The sequence below is a fragment of the Dromaius novaehollandiae genome, chromosome Z (assembly GCF_036370855.1).
Source record: "Dromaius novaehollandiae isolate bDroNov1 chromosome Z, bDroNov1.hap1, whole genome shotgun sequence".
Taxonomy (NCBI): domain Eukaryota; kingdom Metazoa; phylum Chordata; class Aves; order Casuariiformes; family Dromaiidae; genus Dromaius; species Dromaius novaehollandiae.
The window spans coordinates 47,211,494-47,235,645 of record NC_088132.1 but is presented as its reverse complement, the minus strand read 5'-3'; the positions used below and the strand labels follow the sequence as shown (position 1 = coordinate 47,235,645).

Below are 24,152 nucleotides of genomic sequence, written 5' to 3'. Positions count from 1 at the left end.
GGCTTGGGCTAGGACCATGGGCCAGGCAATTACTAATAGAAGAGTTGCACCTGCTACTGATGCTCGTGCTAGGTATATTAGTATGTAGACTAGTGTTTAGATGCTTGGTAAGACAACTGCTAGAAAAGGGGTGGTCCCACCCACACCCACACTATGAACGCTTAACCCGCGACACGGCAATTTAAAGCAAATAGCATAGTCAAAGCATGGGGAGGGGGAGATGTAGGGAACGGCGATCGGAAGATCTCGCGATGGCACGGAAAGAGGAAGGAAGAGGAAGGATATGACGTAGAGATAGCAGTATGCTTGTAGGTATATAAGCAAATACATGCGTACAATAAAGGCCATTTGCAGCATCCTCATATTGGTGTCAGTGCTCATTGGCCCGGAGGCTGGGGGAGCCTCCGTGCCGTCTCAGGCGAACGGGAGATTGTCGCATCAGAAGGCGACACCCTTCAGACCCCATGTAATATGGTGACTGCTAGCCTCCAAAAGGAAGCAAAAAAAGAAAACAACAACAAAAAAAAGAAAACAAAAATAACTACTTTGCATATCTGGTTTTAATAATAATTTCTTTGGGAAGGGGGAACCAATTTTGTTTTCATTTTAACAAGTCAAAGGGAAGTTTTAAAAAAATTCAGATGGTCTGCACATTTTTCTTTTCTGGATTTCTAAGGCACTGTGCTGTTGCCACAGCATGCAAGGAAAAGGGATTGGTCATCTGATGCACCATATCAGGGCTTTGGCTCTTTAAACTTTGGGCTGAACCTTGGAGCATAATGGTTGAACCAGTTTTATACTTGTAAATCAGCCTACTGAAAGGCATGTCAATCTTTTTCTTAAAAGACCTGTCCTCTCTGTCTGAAGACACTTTATATCTATGAGTTCTCACTCAGATTTTTCACTAACAACCTCCAAAGAGCACAGCAAATAAGCAGACAGTAGTTCTGGCTCATTCTTGTCACTTTTTCCTGTCATCATGGAGGTCATGGTTTCACAGCAGCCAAAGGTAATACAAAGTTTCTTGACCCACAGGCATCAGAGCCAGCGCAAGGAAGGCAGCAGGAACGCACTGCTGCAACCAGGGGAGAAGGCAAGACCACAGCAGCCAGCAGCTACATCGACTTAGATTATGAAGGAGCCACCCACTCGGTCCACTTGTGGTCCACTGTAGCTCATGCCACCTTTGCCCAGCACCCACCTAGCAGAGCACTACCTGAGTCAGAGGAGGTAAGGTCAAGTGCCCCAGTGTCCACCTGGCAGAGCAGCAGAATTTAATTAATTAATTTAATTTTTATTATTATTATTTTTATTATTAATTACTTTTATTTTAATGATTTTTCCTTTTCTGTTTGCATATTGCTCATACAGAGGTTGAAGAACATTCAGACCGGTAAATTAAGCACATATTTCTTCAGAGAATAATTCCTGTGCTGCAGACCATTCATTGCAATTAATAATTCATGTGGAAGGGGTGAGCTTGACATGCCATAGGTTATTTTGTCTGTTCTCTGATTGGATGCTGTATGCATTACTCATCAGCACAGCATGAATTGCAGATCTGTCAATTTTACAATCAAATATACAGTATCTAATTCATTGTAAGTGAATCTTCAAGCAGTCAAGCTTAACAATTTCTTTTTATGGGTATTTATGCCATTAGATCTCAGGCATTTCAACATTTCATAGCTAGTGAACACAAAAGGGTTGTGAATACAGTCAAATTGAACTTTACTTTTGAACTGGAAGGAATGTTTATAGAAAACATGCTGTGGTTACTACACCATGGTATTACATTGTTAGTGAAGGAAATAACCTGGCCTGTCACGAGAATGTCAAAATATTGATTATCTAGTCAACCACTGTATTCTTCTGAAGGAGAATGAAAAGGGGAAGTGTGTGGGATGGAGATGGAAATATATACCTGCTGCTTCTCCAGAAGAGTATGCCTGGTAAAGCTTGAACAGTTGTTTCTGCTGTGTACATTTGGAATAAATATCATATATGAGCTAAGCATGAAGAGGCTAACTCAGAACACAGCAAATCTACATCCCAGCTTGAAAAGGAAGGCTTCTCTAAGGATTATTGCGCAGAATCTATTCTCAGTAATGAATGCTTTTATCAGTTTCCTAATCTTTCCAATGTTAGGAAGTGTCAGATCAATTTGGGTCTGTTTCCAAGCAATCAAGTACCAAGAAACCAACTACCAAAACAACAAATTTGAGCAACTTAATACTTTTGAGTGTTTATAAGCCTATTTGCAAGCAAGAGTGCAAACCGCCCTTTACAACCATAACATTATCTACATTTATGCCCTGCCTTTGTAAGTACATTCACAATTCATTCGTGCCTCTTGGAGAGTAAGTTGTGCGTATAAAATTCAAACAATCTCCTCAGCAGAATCCTAAGAGTCTTTTTCAAACAGAAAGATAATTTAATTTCACTGGTTCTTTAGTGTACCATATGGTTTTGTTCTTAACTAAATGTGAAAATTTTTTAAAAGTAAACAAAATGTTTTAGCAGCTTGAAGAATAATTGAGAACAGGTATTCCTTACTATGCTAAAAATCAGTCTCCAGAACAAAATTCATATTATCCCTAGTGCTTAGTTCTGTTGTGGCATATTAAATATATTCAACTGTTACTGTTGTTGCAATAAAAATGAATGAGAAAAGATCAGCTGCTACGGCAACTACAGATCTGCGTATCTCTTGGTACCTGTTATCTTCAGCTAGATGAGAAGTTAGACTGGTCCTCCTTCATTTAGTTCAGTGTTTCCAAGGTTGCAGTGGGCTCAGCGATCTTTGTGTAATCCCTCGATTTTATGGCAGCCCAGTTTCTGCTTCCTGGAGAGTGAAAACTTGCTACAATTATTATCTCCAAGTGTTTTTACTCCTCCCTCTGGAGAAACTGAAGTGCTTCCATCAAGTATAGGTAGTTATCAGGCATCTAGCCAGAATAACAATTTGCAAGTAGTAATTGTCACTTGTTTCCCTTTTCTGCTCTGAAGGAACTTGATGCTGATGACTACCATTAACATTTTGTGACACTCTCTGTCATGATCCACGTGTTCAAAATACGCATAGGAACATATCTAGGCAAACACATTAAGCTAGATGCCCTCAAAGAAACCACGAGTTGGTTTAGAGGACAGAATTCTTCGAACTTCTGAAGAGAGCCAGGATACCTGGCAGAATTACAGATGCCTTTTGCTTCCAATCCTGCAACAACATTCTAGGATCTATGCTTGTGTAGCCCCTTGACTTCTACACCAAAATCTCATAGAATAGTTGAATGATCAAATTATTAGCTATTTTGGAGTCTCTCCAGGTTTCCTTTGAAAACTCTGAAAGGTCTGAAAGTTAAAAGAGTCAGGACTTTTCAGACTGCAAAGACAATCATGATAGAGATCAGTACAGTCAAGGGTGGCATAGAGAGCACAGAAATATTCTAGCTCAGTTGTTTACCATCTTTTCCAATATAAGAAATTAGGATGTATCAAATAAAACTAGTAGATACTGAGCTCAAAACACACAAAAAGAGGTGTTTCTCAATAAATGGACAAGTCAACTGCATAGCTCTGCCACAAGATGTTTTCAGTTTGGGAAGTGTATAAGTGCTCCAGTAAAGCTTGGAAGAGTCCATGGTTTCTCAAGAAAAATTCATTAAGAATAACTAAATATACAGAAACCATATCCAGCTCAAGACCCCAGAATGGATAGAGAGCACAGAGGACTACGGGAAATAATGTGTCTGCGCTGTCTTTTGTTGTTCCTTAAACGTTGCCTTTGGCCACTGTCAGGAGACAGGATAGTGGGTTAGATGGACTTCGGTTTGATCCCTAATGGCTAATCTTATGTACCAACAAGGAAGCAACAGTTCAGTTTCACATATAATGTTAGAAATACAATATGCAAGAGTCTGCTTTCGTCTATTTTCCTCTCCAGCTGTTAACCTTTTTCTTAGATGTTCTCCTAAGATGAGAGCAATGTTATCTGATTTCTCTGCTTGCCTGTGTTTAAACTCTTTTAGTTTCTTTGAGCTTTTTAAGACAAGGAAATAAACAGCCTTTGTTTTCCTAGATAATGAATAGGCATAAAGAGTTTTTCTTATTGCCCATGTGTCTGCTTTGTTGTTCATTGGGAAACTGGGAGTTTTTCATTGTTACAGATCCTTTAGAGTAAATATTAACATAGAATCCTCTGCATAGGTTGCATAAGATTACAGCTAATACTAATTCATGACCCCAATACAATTTTGACATACAAGCTATATATGAGCTGATTTTAGATGTTCAATTAAAATCCACAGCAGGATTTTTTAAGTTTCAAACTTATTTGGAAAACCATCTTCTCATTACTTCACTTAGTCAACTGTATAGAAAAATGTTTGTTAATCCTTCTGTTGCTGATGTTACTAATTACCAAAATTTAAGGTGAACTTTATCCCTAATAGAACAAGATGACCAAAAAGTATCAAAGGTGTTATCTTGGAGAAAGTTCCAGAAACCCATTTCTTACACGTGCAAACTGTCTTATCAAGATATTAATTTAAACCTCTCTGTGATCATATAAGCATGATATATTTGGTGCAACTTCTTCCACTGGTTAAACATCAATTTGTTTACATTGACACCACTCCCATATTAACATCATTATGGTGACAGTACCCTTACAAGTCCTGTCAAAAAGCCACATCAAAACAGTTCAAATACATTATCTCTTGTCAAAACAGTCTCATTACCTAGCGTCAAAATAGCCTCATCACCCAGTTTAGACACATTCCAATCCAAAAAATAGACACTTCCCTAATTTTCATTCCCTTAGTACTCAATGGTCAAAAAATACACTTCCTCTGTGTAAAAGGTATATCAATAAACTTACCATTTTGACTTTTACTCCATCAGCTAGCAAAAAATCCAATCAGCCAGGCCTCTCAGTAGCCCACTTCCTTTCTATTACACTACAAGTAAGTTACACAACTACAAATTAGCCAAATTGAAAAATAGTCGCCCAGATGACATGATTTTGTCTGATGTGCATTTTTATTTCTCTTCACTCGTTATGCTGTATGAGGATTTGGTCATGCGACTTTCATTTATGATCATGTCAATCTTTATAATTTAGAGCTTTGTCTTGCATTCAGTGCAGAGTATCTGAGGGGATAGGTTAAATGTCCATGCCAAACCTTGTAGGTGTTCTGCTTGTACAGCACTCTGGTAGCCTAAATGTCTGCATGGGACTTGGGGGGATTGTCTTTAGATGGAGATGATTGCATCAAGCAGGTGAACAGTCTGGTAGCTAGTTTGTAACCCAGCTGAATTATTTAGGGTTCTCTAGGAGCATAAACTGTGACTTCCCCTCATACATGGAGGAGATCTCAGAATCATCAGTCATTATTCTTAAGAAATCTTGGAAGAAAGAAGAGGTACCAGAGCCTTGGAAAGCTCAAATGTAGCACCTTCCCTCAAAAAAGGGGAAAAGGAAGCGGCATAGTCAGGTTCAACTCCTAGAAAAGTACTGGAGCAAATTATCTACCCTACCTATAAACACTTGGACTATTACAAGAGATGAGTAATAGCCAACATCGATTTGTTGAGAAAAATTCTGTCAGATGAATGTCATTTTCAGATCAAGAAGTCTGATGAACAGATCAGAGCAAGTAGATGTTTTTACTTGATTTTATGAAGACTCTTGGTACTGTTTCACATGGCAAGAGAAAGCAATTTTGGATGAAAGTATTATAGCACGGATCCAAGACTGACTGGAAAAGAACTCAGAAAGCATAGCTGCCTGTCAAATGGAAAAGAAATATCACATGAACCTCAGCAAAAGTCTGTACTATTCATTAACAAGTTCAGGAACAGAATAGATAGTTTATTTGAGCTATAGGTAGATGTCCCTAAGCCAGTATAACAACTGCAAAGTGAAGGACAGAATTAAAAGTTCAAACTGGAAAATGATCCTGACAAATTGGAGGAATAATCTAAAAAACTAGAATAAAATTTAATAAAGGGAAGTATAAGGTACTGCACTAAAGCAAGAATAAGATATTTTAAGAAATTCTAAGAATTTCTTAATAATTTAATAATTTCTTTTAAGAAATTTTATAAATCAGATGGGGAGAGTCCACAGGAAGGAAATGCAAATGATCAGAGGTCTAGAAAACAAAATCTAAGTGGAAGGGTTGAATGAATTGTGGTAGTTCAGCTTTGACAAAATAATAAGACATGATTCATTTACTTAATAAAAGGTTATTGTAAAGGGAAGAGGAGTAATCTGGTTTCCATATCCAAAGCACACAGTATAAGAAGAAATATATTTAAACTGCATCAAGGAAGATTCATTTTATAGGTAAAAGTCATGCAGTTTTGGAATAATCTGTCTAAGGAGTTCACGAATTAGCCAGTATTGGAGATCACTAAGAATATTTGGGGCAAATATTTGTCAGTGATGACATGAGAAGAGTTGATTCTACCGTAAGACAGAGCAGGTAATCTATATGACTTCTTGATGTCACTTTGTAGCACTGTGATTCGATCTGCTGGGGCATTTTCTTTCCCAAATGTACCTTAAAGTTAAATCCATCTTTTAATAGATGGAAGGGCACCTTCTTGAAGACCATTCCATAACTCTTTTAGATGGTTCTGGACATTCAGCAAGACTGAAGCTCTAGGTCACCTCTTTGTCCAGCAGAAGGAGAAGAAAGAGAGAGCAAGAGAGAGAGAGATCATTGTCACTTCTTATTCCAGGATGTACTTAGGAATGGGTAATATTAGAATTTAGGGAAATAATCATTGACTTTTTTAGTTGAGTCAGACAGTGCAATCTTCCATGTTGCAACTTTCTTGTAGTCTTTAATAAGAAGACTTTAGAATAAATATATCTAAAGCAGTGTCTGCACCTTCAAAGGCCTCCAAATAAGCTGCTTTTACTGAAATCCTGGAATCATTGTTGTAAGTTGAAATTTTCAGATGGACTGGAAAAAATGGTTGTTTGATCTTTGCAGAATTATGAATGGGCCAAATTGTGCACGAAAACCCAAAATTATCGCTGATGTAAAAGAGCGAATGTCAGTGCAGTTTACGCCAAGCACATATCACCCTATTGTGCTGCTGTTCTTGAAAATTGTCAGATGTTTCTAAATAGACTCTGGGCTACAGAAACGTGTCTCCTGAATACTGTATGTATGAGATGTGAAAGTAACAGTGGCATATAATATCAGCTTTTAATGTTTTTCTGTTTTGAACAGAAAACAGAAGCTTTTTTTATACAGATTTATATGGATGTAAGCAAAATATTTTAGAAATAGATATATCATGAGCCTAAATAATAATGGCAGGCTACTTAGCTATAATAAGCAGAAATATATGTATTAAGAGTGTGTGTTTGATTCTTGAGAGGAAGAATGTGATTAAGGGCTGGTCAGAGGTCCTGAGTCAAGTTTCCCAGCTGTAGGTGACATTAGCCAAGTCATTTTCGCTTAGTTTCACAAATATTGAGGACCCTAATCACCATTTTGGGCAATGAAATCCGAAATCAAGTTGTTATACTTCATGGAGTTGCTACCTAACTTCACAGGTGCCTGAAGATCCCTTGAGAGTTTAATTTGCACAGCTCTAATTCATTTTCAGATACATTTCTCATGCTAGTGTTGATGGAGTAGCTGGACTACTTGCTCTAAGTGGTTCTCTTCTTCCTACTCCTCTTCCTCCACTGTGTTTTATGCCAGAAAAGATTGACATGGTCTTAGCAGGGAATCACATATTGTACCATGGGTGTCTTTCAAGCCTGCACATTTCCCTAACATCAAGGCCCTTAAATAGAAAACATTGCAGTAGTGCAACAAAACTCCTTTGTGAATCCGAGTCTTTCATGCCTTGCTTTTCTATCTGTACAACCGTGTAAGACCCTTCCCCTCAATCACTGGGAAACAAATTAAAAATAGGATTTTATGGTGTTCAGATGTTACAAAACAAAACAGTAAATGTTTTATCAAAAGGAGTGTATATGTTTTAATATCCAGGTTTTCTAAGAATAGCGCATGCAAGGAGAGGATAAAGAGATGACGGGGGTTATGCAGTAACCTGTGCCTGGCATGATGTTAAACTGTGCCAGCTCTGAGAGGCTCTTGCAGTTCTTTGAGAGCCCCTGAGCACCACTATACAAGCAGCCACTGACAGCCTGCGAGGCCAAATTTACCAGTCCAGCTAATTTTCCGTGATGACCTTTCCCACCTACTTTGTTAGAGCCCTGACTGATTTAGTACTCTCACCTGGTGTGTGGAAGGGAGGGGGTATAATGAATAAATCCTGAAGCTGCTCAGGATGGCATGTGGCTGGAAGGGATGAAAGAAGGTTTGCTGTGTAATTTTTAATGGATGCTTCCTATTACCTGTCCATTTTTCAGGCCTTTGGAACTGGTAAGGCCAGAGTCAGTTCTCAGGAACCGAAGCAACTGTGAGTAGGTGATTGAAATCATGCATATGGAGGCATATGTAGTAATAAATATTCTTTAGTTTTCTGTGAGGAAATCTCCGTTTTTCAGGACAGTTCTCTGAAAAAGTGTATGCTCTAAGTGCACAGTAACCCTTAGGAAAAAATATGCCTTAATACTGCTTAGTTATTTGTTAATAATAAACTTTGTCTCTTATGAACTATTAAAGAAGTAAATGCTAAAAGCTTGTGTCTTTAAATAATATCAGCCAAAATATAATGAGTACAAAATCTTCAAAGAAACCTTACTTACAAGAAATGAAAGGGGTGACAAAAATAAAAGCTGTTTGGAGAACAATCATATGAAAGATTTAATCTTCAGAATTTATATTGCATTTTCCAAAGATGAATTTAACACATGCAGTCATGGCAAAGAAAGATATACTTACAGCTTAACAAAATGGACTGTAAAGATATATGACTCTTATTTGGCAAAAAAATGCAAGAAAAACTTGTAATGAGGTTTTTATATATATGCATATATATATATACACACAATATATCTTTTGATTAACTCTATAATGTAAATACTAACATTTCTGAAGTCAAAGAAACTGTATGTGTGGTTATTTTATACAGAATATGCACATTAACTGAACAGTCTGATAGATTTCAATAATAAAAAAAAATTTGTCTTTAGTGTCGCTGAGCAGTTGTCTAACACTATTTTGCACTCTACTGTAACAGCCTCCTGTTTTCTTCATAACAAAATCTTTGCAGTCCCCACACATCTGAACACTGTTATAGTAAAGTGTCTGAGCACAAAGCCATGTAACAGAAAACTGATGAAAACATTCAGGCGTTTCCTTAGTCTATGCAATTAAACACATTTAAGCAAGGGGCACGTCGTTCAGTGTGGGGTGGCAATGGCCACATCTAAACCAGCTATCGAGTATGATGCAGAGCTCCCTGTCCTGTTAGTTTAAGCCTCCCTATCAAGCCAGCTCTATGTTTTTGTATCCATTGTGTAAACATGGTCTATGGTGGCTGACCCAGGTCTTAACTACAAATTAATCTATGTTCTAAATGCAGCTGGGCAAATAAAAGAAAAAATAGCCATGAATATTCATTTCAAAATGAATGTTGATTTGACTGTTACTAATGACCCTTTCATAGTCTGTTTCCCTGTACCCTTGAGTGCTTTAGATTTACTGGCATGAAAACACATTAAATGCTAAGTGTTGTTCTAGCTGTGATGGCAAGGATACGAGTTAGACAAGGTTTGCATGGAGAGGTAATATGTTACTTTTAGGCAAACTGATTCATTTGGGAAAAACAGACAAACCTTTAAGTGCACAGGCCAGAAGAAAGCCTTTCATTCCAAATATACTAACAGGTTTAATAAAAGACCTGGTGTCTTCCTAGGAACTTTGTTTCTGTAAGAATTTCAATTTGCTGTTTGAACTTCGAGTGATATGCTAATTATAATGTTTTAAATTCATAACTTATATTTAGTGCAGTAAAGTGCTGGTTATCAAAAAGGTGCTAAACACCCTCTATTCTCATTGTAATTACTCCAAATTAGCATGTTCGTCAACTTCCCCGTAGATAAACATCTTTTCTCACAAGTGCCACTTAAGTGTTGTAACATCTATGTTTTAGGTGATCAGCTAAGTTCCCGTTCGCAATTCACTAAAGAGACGCTCAAAATGTGTTTCATATAAGCATCCATGTCAAGCAGAAAAAAATTTAAGTTAACCAGCAGGAAATGCTGAGGATATATAAATAGAGGCCTAACACCTACGTTTCAGTGGCAAGTATCTAAACCGGCATTTGCAGCCACAAACTCTTCTGGAATGAAAAATAAAACGGATCAATTCTTCCTTCTTGAAATGAAGGAAGTATTGAAAATGAATTCGAAAATGAAGTAGCTAGAGTGTGCTGCCCAACAGCCTAATGGTTAAAACACTCACCTGTGATGTGAGACCCAGGTTCACGTCCTTCACTGCTTCAAAGTAAGGCCTTTTCAGAAAAATGAGCATTTCAGGTATTTGCTTATACTGGGAACAATACTGAGTCTTGTTTTCATTTTGTGGAGAGTAAGAAGTATCAAAACTTACTTTCTAGATCAAATCTTTCAGGAAATGTAGTTGGAGAAATACATAATCAGTAAAACCCTGGGAGACTAAGGTATGAATTAGTTATTGCAGTAGCTGAAGCCTGCAAGATTTAAGCAGCTCTATGCTTGCTTGCTAACAGAAATTATGTGTATACAGCTGCTTTTCAGTAGAATCTGGGTGCCAGAAACCAGCTTGTAAATGCTAGTGCCACTGAGATGTTAGACAGGGGCACCTAAGTGTCTCGGTTCCCCTTTTAAATACAGGTTCTTTGATTGCATAGACAGAACACAGAAACAGTAGCACATGATTTTACTAATATATAACCAGTGAACAAAGCACAAATACTCTGTTGTAAAATTCTGAATTCCCGGTATGTTTTCTGTTGCTTCATGGCATAAATCATCCAACCAGACAATAGAAAAAATACCAGATGATTTCTATAATTTGTGCAGTGACAAAGGCAAATGTTTGTAATGAGCTGCAGACTCAAAACCATTCACTGAATAACTGTGTATCTTTTCAATAACAAGTACATTCAAGTATTTTTCAGTTCATCTAACAACCCATTAAAATAGTGAAGTTTACTGAACAAAATATGTTTTTACAAATTACTGCAGTAGGCCTGAAAATGCTTTACTGTGAGATGAGCTTGAAGTCTACAGAGACACGTCAGCTTTGTATGTAAAGTATATTAATAGCATACATAAATAATAAAGGACATCACAATTCTATAACAATTTCAGACAAATCCTCATCTGAGACAAGAGTAGCCAAGCAGAAAAGCTATAAATGCAAGAGGCATCAGTGTCAGAAATAGAATTACAGTAGTCTGAGGTAGCCACATAACATTTATTCAATGCATCAGGGACCTAGAAGCAATATAATTTAATTGTGAGCTGTAACATGTCAACATTCACAGCAGTTTGTAGAGATGGAAAATGTTTCCTCTGTGTAAGGCTGTGTATTTCTAAAACATTACTCTGACTAAAATATATTTCTGGATATTTAGTTTCCTTTATAACTTCTTTTTGTAACTTTTTAATAATTTTGTTTGTAACTTATATTCATTATGTTTAAGTATACCCTTTAGGAACTGCAGGAAAAGAGTTTGGGACACAGACTGAACTGAGAGACCAAACCTGTTTTTGGTGATGGTCCCCATTCTGCACTAGAAAGAAAAGCAGCTTGTCCAGGTTCTCCGTTTTCTCACCCAGAGTTACGTGAGAACATAATGACAAGAAATTCATGCTGCTGCCAAATGGGGTGATTGGTTCAGCCTCTATGATCAAATAACCGTTACTACAATGAAATAAGCTCCATGTGTAATCCAAATGCCATTAGTGTCTAAGCAGAATCCTCGTTTCTCCCAACTAATGTTATCAAGCCACTAACAGAAGCTCTGCAAGAAAAAAACAAAAGTGAGCTAATCTAGTTCACCTTTCCACTGACTTCTTCAAAGATTCTGCCAGGATGTTTTGGATTTAAGATACTGATTACCCAGATGCATTCAGTATCTTCCTGTACTTAACTTGGGCTAATAACACCAAGATAGCCTGTAGGATCTGCACACAACTATACAAACGCACATGTGTGAGCAGGCAGGGACACACAGTTACACACACACATCTCTGTTCAGGGGGAATCACCCATATATCATATAATTTAGAAGTGAATTCAGCCTTCAGTACCTGCTAGGTGAACAGCTGATCCAGTTCTCTTTCAGCCTGGCTTTATGCTGCTACAGTCCCATCAGCTTCAATGACGTTATGTGTGGTGTGTACATAAGCAAGGCGAACAAGCCTGTAGGCATGGAAGAGCTTCAAGAGCCTTATTAAAGCCTACTGTTTGAATTGCATTGGCATTGTAAATGGTCAGTACTTTCCCCATATCATAATTTTTCATTATTAGATCAACAGTGTATCTGGGATAGTGGTAGAGAGGAAAAAAAATTACAAGAGAAAATCAAGTGAAAGAGAAAGATAACTGCACTGAAGTCCTTAAATTGCAAAATTTCTTCAAAAACAACACAGCAAGTAATAATGACGCAATATGAAAACTGCCTTGCTGTGGAAGAGCTCTTAGTTCTGCTTTGCATGGCGGTGTGGGCCTGAGCGCACGTCATTCTCTCTGTGGGACCGTGTTCACAAATGAGGCCAAGGTTTGGCCTACTAGCTAAAATGCTCTCTCAGCTAGTGGAATTCGCAGTTCGGGTAAAGCTGAGCAGGAATGAGGTTTATAAAAGCCAGGAAGTCCAAAAGTGAATATCCTAAGCTAACTATAGGAAATACCAAGCACGGGTTTGTGCCTCCAACCCCATTCTTCTAGTCCTACGTGAGCTTGGCAGAAAATGCACCCCCCCCTTTTTTTTCCCAAACCCTATTTGCCCCTCTTTGTCTAAAAAAGCTTTTACACAATAGCATTTGAGCTGTGATCTCCCCAGTGTCCCCTTCTGAATCTTACTTTTTGAAAAACAGAGTTGCAAATGCAAATATACAGTGACGATAGAGTTAACTGCATTTTTTTTTTAACCACAAATCTAGATGACCAGAATAAGGGTGATTTTTTAACATCCCTGTGTCTGTATAGCGGCAAGAGCTGCTATTTATTAAAGTACCTCTCATTTTGAAAAATGGGTAAAGGGGAATGTAGATGGAGAGAGTGGTTGATTTATGCTCCGTCAAATGGCCTGTGTTTTGCTGTGTCTCTAAGCATTTCTCAGAAGAGAACCTGTGCTTTCTCTCCATCAGGTTTTAATGGATGGAAAAATTCCAAGAACTGTGCAAATGACCATGGAAAACAACTGAGATCACTGATTAGCCACATCTTCATTGATTTCTAGAATGAAAACAGTAGCAAAACAAATTTTTGTAAGGTACAATACTATCACAGTAAAGATCGATCCTGAAAAGATCCCTAAAATCACTGAAGTATATCGTCGTGCTATCAGCAGAGTATGATCCACCATCCAGTGGCATGAATAAAAATATTCTCCAGGAATGTAAACCATCTTGGAATTACAGTTTTACCAGCCTGAAGGTAATGTTTAAAATAAATAAACAAATCTGTATTTTGTGGGTTGTTTTTTATAGAGACAAATGGACCCTTGATTATGGGAATCATGCTGAATATGATTTGTATGAAAACCGAAAAAGCTAACGCTGTGTTTGTTACAGTTGGCAGCTCTCGGAGACGGGCGCTGGTGTGGCACCGAAGGCTGAGTCTCCGAGGGCCAGGTTCCAGCAACCCGACTGCAGCACGCTTCAGAGATGCCTCAGGTTTGCTCTAAATTATACCTCGCTTGTCCGCGCTCGGCGTTTAGGGCACCGCGTGCGCTATCCACACCGTCTCGTGCCTTCTGTTTGTCCCTGCTGTGGAGACCAGCAGGACTGGTACAGCGTAAGCCAAGTCCTGAGCATCTTTGGCACTCTGGTGAACTGCAAAGAGATCACAGTGCACAACAGTGTGGCTTACCCCTGACAACAGGGGATAATATTTGGTCAGCGGGACCTTTCACAGCAGCTGTGCAGAGTCCAGTAACTGAGGCTTTTGTTAAAAGAAGCAATAGCCCTAGGGCCTGACAAATGTGTGTAGAGAAAGAAAGTCTTTCCTCTGGGCTCCATACAAATATTGTTATGGAGAACAGCACGGTGAATTCATAATCGGTTCAGTACTTCCTACCTGAATCTACAACCAGCCTGAAACAAGAGGTCTGAAGAGGATTAACTCACCCTATCCTCTCAATGGAGTGTTAATGGGGAAATAGAAATTGCAGTGCAGTGTCTGCCTTAATGATTTAGTTGCTGGGTATTCTAGTGGAACCGTCCAACTAAGGTGTCTATATTACAGCTCTACAGCTCTCTAACATATTCTCTGTTATGGCCCAACTCTCCCCTACATAGCCATTAAAACCTGCAGATCTGTGGTCCTTATCTGTGCAGCTATGTGTTGCCAGTACAGAAACCTCCAGCATATCAAAAACTGAAAATGTGGTGATGGTTTAAGATAAGCTGAATTCAATCTCCAAACAAATAACACAGGAGACACTGCACTGATTAAATAAATAGGAAAATGAAAAATGCAATCAGTTTCTACTTTATTGTATATTAAATTGCCCCAATCTCTCCAGTCTGCCACAGCACGCTGCAGAATTTAGCTCTGATGCTTTGCAGAACATAAGACTTGAATGCAATTTGGTTAACTTAACAAAAAACTGGGGCTTTGTATTAATAATGATGATTTTCAAAAGCTAACACTAGAAGAGACAAGAAAATTTCAGACATAAGAAATACATTGAAGCCAATTAAGGTGCTCAAGATCAAATGCTCTTTTAAGGGTTTAATTCTGACAGCTCATGGTTCCTTTCCAAATTTAGGTATCAGTTTGTCCCTTGATTTAGCAGAGATAAAAGTTTAATTGGTAAATCCAGCCTTCTTCCCAAGAGAAGTTGTCACCCATAGCCACTTACTAACCCTATTATTAAAATTAATCTAGCTATTAAGATAGCATAGAATGACTTTTTCCCATAATTTTATAATAAGATACTGTAGCCACTCACAATTTCAGTGACTCTTTGGTGACACTTCGAATTCCCCAAAGATTCCTCTTCTCAGATCAGATGTTCCTTTGTGAATGGTTTCTATCAGCCTTCCCACTGCCAACTTTTCCTTCTTATGGGAACCATTTACCCATCACTGCTTTTTAAAGATTGGCCTTTTTCATTGAGAATGGAAGCATCTGCAGTACTAATATGACTAGTTAATGTTTAATACATCTTTTTCTCTTCTAGCTAGCTTTAGCTCAAATTATTTTTCTTCCTGATTTTTCTGTTTTTACCACTATATCTCTGTCTAGTACTTACTGCAGACATCTTGCACTGACATGAAGTTACACGAATTTCCGTGACCTTTAAACGACTGTTCATGGCTCCAGTGATCATTGCCAGTAGATTCTGACACTGAACTGGGTCTATATGCTGTAATTAATCCTACTATAATATTCCTTCTTTGGTATTTTTACACTGTCCTCTTTTATAATAAAAATTTATGTACACCCAATGCTTGCCTAACTTTTACAAATGATTTTGATTTCTCTGTGTTCAACCCTTCCTAGTTCAAAACTTTCCAAATTTACAAGTCTTATTTGACTTCCCCCCCCCCCCCCCTTTTCTGTTGCAGAAAAGAAGGCATTTACTAGTCAAGGGTTTCTAAGAACATGTAATAGAGGTGACTGAATGTCCAGTGACTGCAGGCCGTGGCTCTGCTGCGCTTTGCTACTGGGTCAGGATGCAGTCTGGCTGCACCCCTGTCATACAGGTATGTGACACAAACTACGCCCGGAGCGAGAGGCAGGGGTGCTGCATAGCTTCCCTTGCGGCACGCTCAGCGCACCAGCCCAAGCGCCCTGTGCCTTGCTTTCTGCCTCTCTAGCTGGGTATCCACTGTCTGTACAAATTGGAGCACGCACAGCGAGTGAGAAACTGGGAGAGGTGGAGAGGGAATTGGGCATGCTGAAGAGGTGTGAGGCAGGATCTGTGCAATCATGTAGCTGGTGGAAAGGAGAAGTTACAATGGCCTTCATTAGGTATTTCTGGGAGAGTGAACAGAGAGAGCTGAGTGGCACGGCACAGCCACAGCACTTCGCATAGCATCTAAAATAGGTCTCAGCAGGAAAGACACTCATTCTAGCCTTTGACCTAGCTTCTTTAATGCCATCTCAGGTATTTTTGTATTTCTTTGCAAGTGCTTTAAAAGAAACCCATAAAAGATGCTATTTTAAATCGGATCATGAGTCCACTCAGAAAAGTATTTTGTCCCCAACAGTGAGCAGTTGCTGATGCTTCCAAAAAGCTGCAAGAGACAGAAGTACAAAGCATTCCTTTCCTGCGCACATCTTCCCAGTTCTCACCATTTATCAGGAGCTTCTGAGCCAGAAATTACAAATTGCATCTGCACGATTATGTTTAATAGCCACTGAAAGAGGAATTCTCCATGAATGTGTCTAACACCTTTTGGAAGTTACTTATATTTTTGGTGTTTATAATATACTGTAGCAATGAACTCTACGATTTAATTACGCACAGCAGATATATTTCTAGGTGTTACGAAAGAGAAAAGCAGATGTGAATTTTGCTTGTAGGTGTAGGCTGAGTGAGAGACAAGCCAAATATAGAACCCCCTTGCATTCTCCCTCATGCCAGGTCACCCAGTGGTAATGCCTCCAAAAGTGACTAAGAATGGAGGAAAAACAAGAATCTTGAGAGAGAGATGAATAGTGGCAGGAGGAGGAAAGATCAAAGAATGCAATGTTTGGAATGACAAGAATGTGACTTTGCTGCCTTTAGCAACCAGGCAGAAAATTGTATGTGATATGGGATAGTTCAGTACTTCTACGTAGTCCTGATTATTAATTTTTTTCTATGCTGTAGTGACTGCTGAATTTTTAAGGTTATGATTGAATTTGTGTATTTCAGATCTTCCATATAAATTAAAAATTAGCCTTAGAATTGTCTAGTGGTTAATTAAACATAATTTACTTTAAAGAGTGATTTGTTAACTTGGCCTCTGGGCATCACAGATTATACTTTATATGCCTGTTTCTTAGTCATTTAATAAAAGAATCATACATAAAAGTAAAGTATAATAATAACCTACAAAATAAGAGACTACAGTAACTAATGACCCTTTAAATCTGTTAATATACACAAGATAAGAGGCCATGGAGAATTATCTCATTTCAAACTATTGGAGAGTAATCTATATTATTATATCAAGCTATCAGTTTTCATACATCAGATAGTGGAGATACTAATTTTAGAGGAATGTTTGTAACAGTGAAACATTACTGTCAAAATTTAGTTCTCCAGCAAATATTGCTTTATTTAAATTTACAGATGACAAGCATTAAGCTTTGAAAGGTGTAGTGCTGTTTATTTGTGTATCACTTTTGATGTGATTACTTATCCCCTCTTGTCAATAAAACCAAGCTGCAGTTCTTTTTTTCTGGTGAGTGATTTTAATTCTTTTTACAAAGGTGAAATCATGCCTATCAGACTGATATGCTATGGAAAACCATGTTATTTGCAGTCCTTGCTGATGATCTTTTTATGATCTGCATAACCATGAAAATGCATATATATGCAGAAGACGGTGTTTTTTAATGATACTTTGACAACATGGAATGTGATAATGATGAACTGTTAGCAATTGGTAGGCTTGTATGCCAGGATGTTTTGAACAGTATATTTTAACATGATGTTTTTGCAGGGAAATAAAACATGCTTTTTGGAAGCAAATCAAAAGAATCACTTCATAATCTAGGCTTTCTGATATTTTTCTTTTAAACAGCAGAAAATTACCCAGATTTTTCTAACTTAAAGCCTGTAGGAATATAGCTGAACAACCATTTTGTCGAATATTTGTTCTAACCTTTATCTGAATATGGGGATATAATATGATCTGTGTAACCCCTCAGATATTATTGTGCACTTATCCTAATCCAGTGCCATCTACGTGGCAACAACTTCCTGTTAAAGCTACAGGTTTTGGCATACCCTAAATCAATATATGGAAATAGAGTTGGATTATTAGAGCACCTTTCCAAAATATAGGTAGGAGGATTTATGGATAATTCATTTTAGTGTTTTCTTGATTTGGACTGGTTAATTTAGAGCTATTTTCTAGAAAATTCACTGGGAAATAAACAGTAAAACAAAAACCTTTTTAAAAACAAAATAAAAATGCTTGAAGTGACCTTTACTTACAACTCTATTTAAAACAAAGATTTAAAATAGACTGAGGTTTATTGGTTTTGTCAAGTAGGCAAACAATAGGTAAACAATACATTTCGGGAAAATATCTGAAAGATGTGGTACTGCATGTTTTGTATTCACACCTCTGGTTGTTACAATGTATAGCTTGGAGGAAAAAACAAAAGACTCAAGACTCCATCAATTGCAGAGAGCTGGACAGAATAGCAATGACAGGGAGAGATTCCACTGGAAAACCTTCCCTGGCCTTTGATCGATAGCCAAAGGCACTATTATTTTAGAAAAACTTCTTCCACTGCTCCTTCTGTGAACAATGTGGGGTGGGAGCAAAGAAACATACAGCTATAGGACATGAAACGGCAGTAAGAACGCCCTATTTTTATCTTCCCTCAGTACACCGTGGACATCAACAGCAAACAGGATTTTTATAATATGTCATTATTCATTCATTTAACAGATTAATCTATGAACACTTACTTGGTGATGATCAGTTTAATTTCCTCCTACCCATTTGCACCACAGGTCTCATTTACATCTCTTACTTTTTTTCCCCTCCCCTTTCTTAAGGCACATATGAAAAAAGAAACTGAAATCACAAAGAACACGAAGAAGATCCATCCTGCCGGTGACCTGGTGCCAGCTGATTTCCCCACAGGATTTTTAGACCTTGCTGGGACAGGTATGCTACTCTATTTGCAGGTTCATGAACATGAAATATGCCTGCCTATCAGCAGCCGGGCAGCCATGGAGATTTCATGGTATTTGGGCCCAAGGGAAAAGGTAATAATCTCTAGAAAAAAATTAGTCTGCCTAAAGCTAAGCAGTTTTGCACTTGAGAACACAGAACAACTGGCAGCCTTACAGCCAGAACTACTGTTGTACTTGCCTGATTAATTGCTACTTGTTTAATAAAACACTAAAGGTATGAGACTTTCTCATGCCTTTCTAATATGCTTCACAGTTTTTCCATTTGAAAGCAATTTTTGAAGAAGCTGCTATTAAAAAGATATTTTATGCTGGTACATTTGACTGACATCTAAAGAGCTCTTCTTTATTGGGCACATGCAGTTCTTGAAGGTAATGTATCAAGGAGCTCATTGCTATAAAGAAAAGCTCAAGTCCTAACTTTGAAAAAACAGAAAGCTTCATAGATGTAATAGAGCCAACACACAGCCATGGATTCATTTTCAGAGGTATTAGAACTTTATGCAGAAAAAATCTTTATAGTATTTAAGGCACATTACAAATTTGGACTTTATACTCCTTTCCACTTTCTTGTACGTCGGAGAGAGCAGTCGTATGGAAGTAAGAGCACAAAAGTAAGCAGAAATGAGAGGAAAAGATGAAGTGACTGCAGTGTGTTCTTTCTTCTCAGCCTCTGTTCTCCAAAGCTATGATCCACAGATGCATGGAGTTGCATCGCAGTGCTGGGAAAGGAGGAAGAAGACAACAGACTCCACACCAGGCAATCTGAAGTGTTTGTACTTAGACCACCAGGGATCCTGTGGAAAGTACTGAGATCACAGTCACTGCTTCAGGAAACATACACTCCTCAGAAACATCAAAATCCTCTCATTTTCAAACCCATCACCCCTTCCTGACCACATTCTCCTCTGGAAAGTGGCCACCTCCCTTAGAAAGCAGATAGTAAGTGCACACCTAGCTAACTCATGAGAGGGAGTAAAGAGACCCTAGACAGCTGAAAGCAGCTTCAGAAATTGTCTAGTAGATGGGAGCTTGTGCACTGCTTTCCCTGCACCATGGCCTTTGGCATCTATCCAATCAAAGTATTTACTCAGACTGTATGTATTCAGCACAGACTCTCTGATAGCTCGCTCACCTTTATGCTGAGAGACTGCTGGTCCTATATTCTCCAAGAAAGGTACCTCAGAGGAAAATGGAAGGAGGATTGGGTTGCCTTTGAGCTGGTGAATACAAAGAATGTAAAAAATAGGCAGAAAATCACAGCTGGCCATCTTGGGTCTTTTCTGAGTTCCCTGTGAACAACTGGTTTCTCTTTCCCTTACAGGCAAAGAAATGTTTCAGGAAATGTTTTTGGCATTTTCCAGAGCAGAAGAGAACTATAACTTTGCCCTATAATTGAATTTAGAGTAATTCACAAAAGCGTATGACCAACCAAACAAAAACATGTACTTGTTTCATCTTTTGCACGCCACAAGTTGTTTTATTTTCTCAAAATTTACTGGGGCACAAAATGCTTATTCCAAGTCAGATATTAAATTTGTTTCTGATCTTTCTGGAGAAGTCAAGTATATTCTTCTTCCAGCTTCCTATGCCAGATGAACATATTGTTTACAATATCTGTGCTAGCAATCACCAAGAGCTCAGATACAAAACTCACACCTTCATTCAACAGCCTTTAATAATGTAGTACTAAAGGTCGAGCTTGTATTTAAGCACTTTAATGAAAAGAACTGGACTTGATTTGATGCTTACATGTGTCCCTTGAATGGCACTTTACTGAACAAATACATTCATAATTAAAGGATCTCCTTTGCCAGTTATTGCAAGTTTTAATTATTAAATGGCAAATGCAAACTTTGCAATTACAACTCTCAATTACAAGTCCCATCTTTTTCTGCAAGTTACAGAAGAAAATGAGGTATGGTCTTTAAGTGAAAAAGAACACCAGTTAAGAATAAGACACTGACCTGAATTCATGGAAATATTTGTTCATCATTTTTAACTATAAATGGAAACCTTACTATTTCTTTAATAGTATTATACACCAGGATAAATTTTGAAATTGTTGTGTATAACAGTACCTTTCACATCAGGAAGCCAAAGAAGAATCAAGTCCCTTATGTAACCAGATATGTGAAACAACAGCATCTTCTATCCCAAAAGCAGGCACTGAGAATCACAGAATCTTAGAAATGTTGGTGGGAAGGGACTGCTGGAGATCAGGTAATCCAGTCTCCCACTGTCACTTCTACTAGTTCAGGTCAGTCACGGCTTTGTGCAGCTGAGTTATGGATACCTCTGAGGATGGAGAGGCCACAAACCCTTGAGCAACCTGCATGACACTTTTAGTAAAGGAGTTTTCCCTAACATCCAATCTGCAAACTGTGGCTGTTGCTATACCATCTTGTTATACTGTCTGCCACTATCAAGAAGTGTTTTGGCTTCATCGCCCTGGTAACTACCCTTCAAGTAGCTGTAGGCTGCTATTAGATTTTCCCTTTGCCTCCTCTTTTCCAGATTAAACAAGTCCAGCTCTCTCAACCTCTCCATGTTAGTCATGTGCTCTACACCCCTGAATATCCTGTTAATCCTCTGCTGGATCTCCTCTCCCATCTTAATGTTCCTCTTGGACTGGGAGGCCCCAAACTGGACCATTATTTCAGGTGCAGTCCCACTAGAGTCGGGTAAAAGGGGATAATAACTTCCTCAATATCCTAGGCCATGCCCTAATACAGTTTAGGAACTTCCTGGGTTGCCTGTACAGAGCCTGTTGCCATCCTAGCAGATGTCTGGATGGTTTAATCCCCCATGAGGACAAGGAAGGTTAGAAAAAATTCTGCTAGTTGTCTGTAAAAACTGTCCACTGCCTCCTTTTGGTTAAGTGGTCTGTAAGGCATCCCAGTCACAACATCTTTGGTCTTACCTTCCCCTCTAATCTTGACATAGAGACTGTAAGCATGTCCTCAGTTTCAAATTGGAGTTTTGTGAAATTACAAAGCTCCTCTGCACATACTTCCTCCTCTTCTTCCCTGCCCGTCCTTCCTAACCAGCCTGATCTCATCCATGATGGTGCTCTAGTTGTGCATGCTATCATGGCAAGTTTGTGATTTGATAGTATCATAGCCTTGCAATTGCATGTGAGATTGTAATTCCTCCGGTTTATTGTTCAAGCTCTATGCATTAGTGTACAGACACTTGACAGAAATATTACAGTACCTCCCCTTCTGAGCAGAAAAATGTGAAGCCCCCTCATAGCCTTCGCCCTTACATACTGCCTCCATTTTCAGCTCTCCCTCTCTGACCTCTGGGATAAGGTCTCCATCTGTGGCAGCTGACATAGGTTGGGCCTGGATGAACTTCAGCTATAAGGAAGCAGGCAAGAAAAGGAATATAATTTAAGGGTAATGTTAACATGTTAATTGCTGTGAAAGCTGTGAATGTGTTGCTGCAATGTGCGGAAAACCTTTGAGGGGGCAGATGGCGGGTGCCAGCACCAGTGCCAGATGATGGTGAGGCACTGTAGGAATTGCATGAGTGAATCTGGTATTCTCTACCCAGTCCTGTAACTGGCATTGTCCAGGGTCACTCTGGGAGAGACCCAGAAGAGACCCCAAGACAGGCCCTGGAGAGAGAAGGGAGAGACTCCCCAAGTACCTGGGAGAGACCCTCCAGGACTCCAGGGCCCTGCCCGGACTGTGCACAGCATGGCCGGAGCCACCGCACTGACCTGCCAGACTCCATCCCTGCTGCACCATCTCCCCAGCACAGGGCCAGGAGCTTGTGTCACATGTAATATTGTGCATATATCTGTGACTAAACTGTTTTGGTATCCAAGTCCAGTTAGTGTCTGCACTGTCAGTTTGGTCTGAAACCATGCCACCATGCACAAATAAATGTACCTGAAAGCCCTCCTCACCAATTTAGCAAGCCTGTTCATGTTGACATCATCCAGTAAGAAGGACATACATGACCTGTATGAGTCTGAGCCTGAAACCTTCCTCTGACTACAAGCCTCATTCACAAGTCTTGAAATTTCTACAGCTACAACAAAGTGCTGCTATAAAAAGTGACACATTCAGTTTATATAACAAGGAAAACTGGCAAGCAACAAGCAAACAAGGAAGCATTTCAATTAAATGCCACAGTTATGAAACAATGATCATAGCTAACACTGTCACAAATATTTTGAATCTGGCCACAAAGACCAATTACTCCAAGACTGGAAAGGAGTAAAAAGCAAACAGAAGGAAAAACTAGATATGCAAGGATATACAACTCTGTTTAGCCCAGAGCAGTTGCCGAAAGTATGGACTATTTAGCTACTAAAAGCATAATGGGATTTGTGAAATGAAGAGGAGTAACAGATGCTGGCTCAGACAGAGGCTGTTAGATCAGACTTTCTAAGGCAGTAGATCATCAAAAGTCTTACTGAATCTGAAGCCTGGTTATTGAGAAATTACCAGAATAGAGGAAATCTGATTTAAAAACTGGATTTCTGGAATTTAAGTTTAAAATTCTGGGCAGTTGAGATTGTGGAGGAACTAGCAATTTGTTTGGATTTAGTTTTATGGCATAATAGCTGTGCAGTAAAGGCCTCTTTAAAGGGTCTCTTCAATTTGGAGAAATTCCCTTGAAATTTGTGGCTTACATGTACAGCAATCTTCTGATTGTACAGGAAAAAATGTCACACCTTCAGGGACAGAAAACAACGACGATGATTGGATAGACTGCCAGCAGGGATGGGGAATGGCTGAAATGTAGAAGACTGATAGCTGTATTTTTGTGGCCTCTATGCACAACTGTTTTGACTTCTCAGTTTATCTTCTCTTACAGTTAATGCCTCACAGTTTCATTTACTATAAAACAAGCTTCATGGTATTTCTGGGAGATAGTAAACATTCAGGAACTTTGTGGCCAACCTTTGCTAGGGGAGAAGGAGAAATGCCTCACTGACATACTGCTGGGCATTGAACACAGGGCTATGCTGAAGGGGCCTTTTCTTTGCATCCAGACTGAATTTTGCTCACATGGGGTTTCTTTCTTAAGTTGCCCTGATCTGGTGAAGCACAAAGCTGATTTGGGGAAAAATCAGTGTTACTGCTATTAAAGCACCCCCAAAAGATGAGTGT

The 24,152-nt window shown here is 38.8% G+C and overlaps 1 long non-coding RNA gene across 1 annotated transcript; it reads left to right on the top strand.

Annotated features, from left to right (window-relative positions):
- The first annotated feature begins 1,087 nt into the window (after positions 1-1,087).
- Positions 1,088-22,112, top strand: LOC135324714 (uncharacterized). Its single transcript, XR_010386005.1, has 6 exons — positions 1,088-1,230; positions 13,301-13,589; positions 13,727-13,828; positions 15,728-15,865; positions 18,886-18,997; positions 19,694-22,112. It is a non-coding gene; the product is annotated as an uncharacterized LOC135324714 (long non-coding RNA).
- The last annotated feature ends 2,040 nt before the right edge of the window (positions 22,113-24,152 follow it).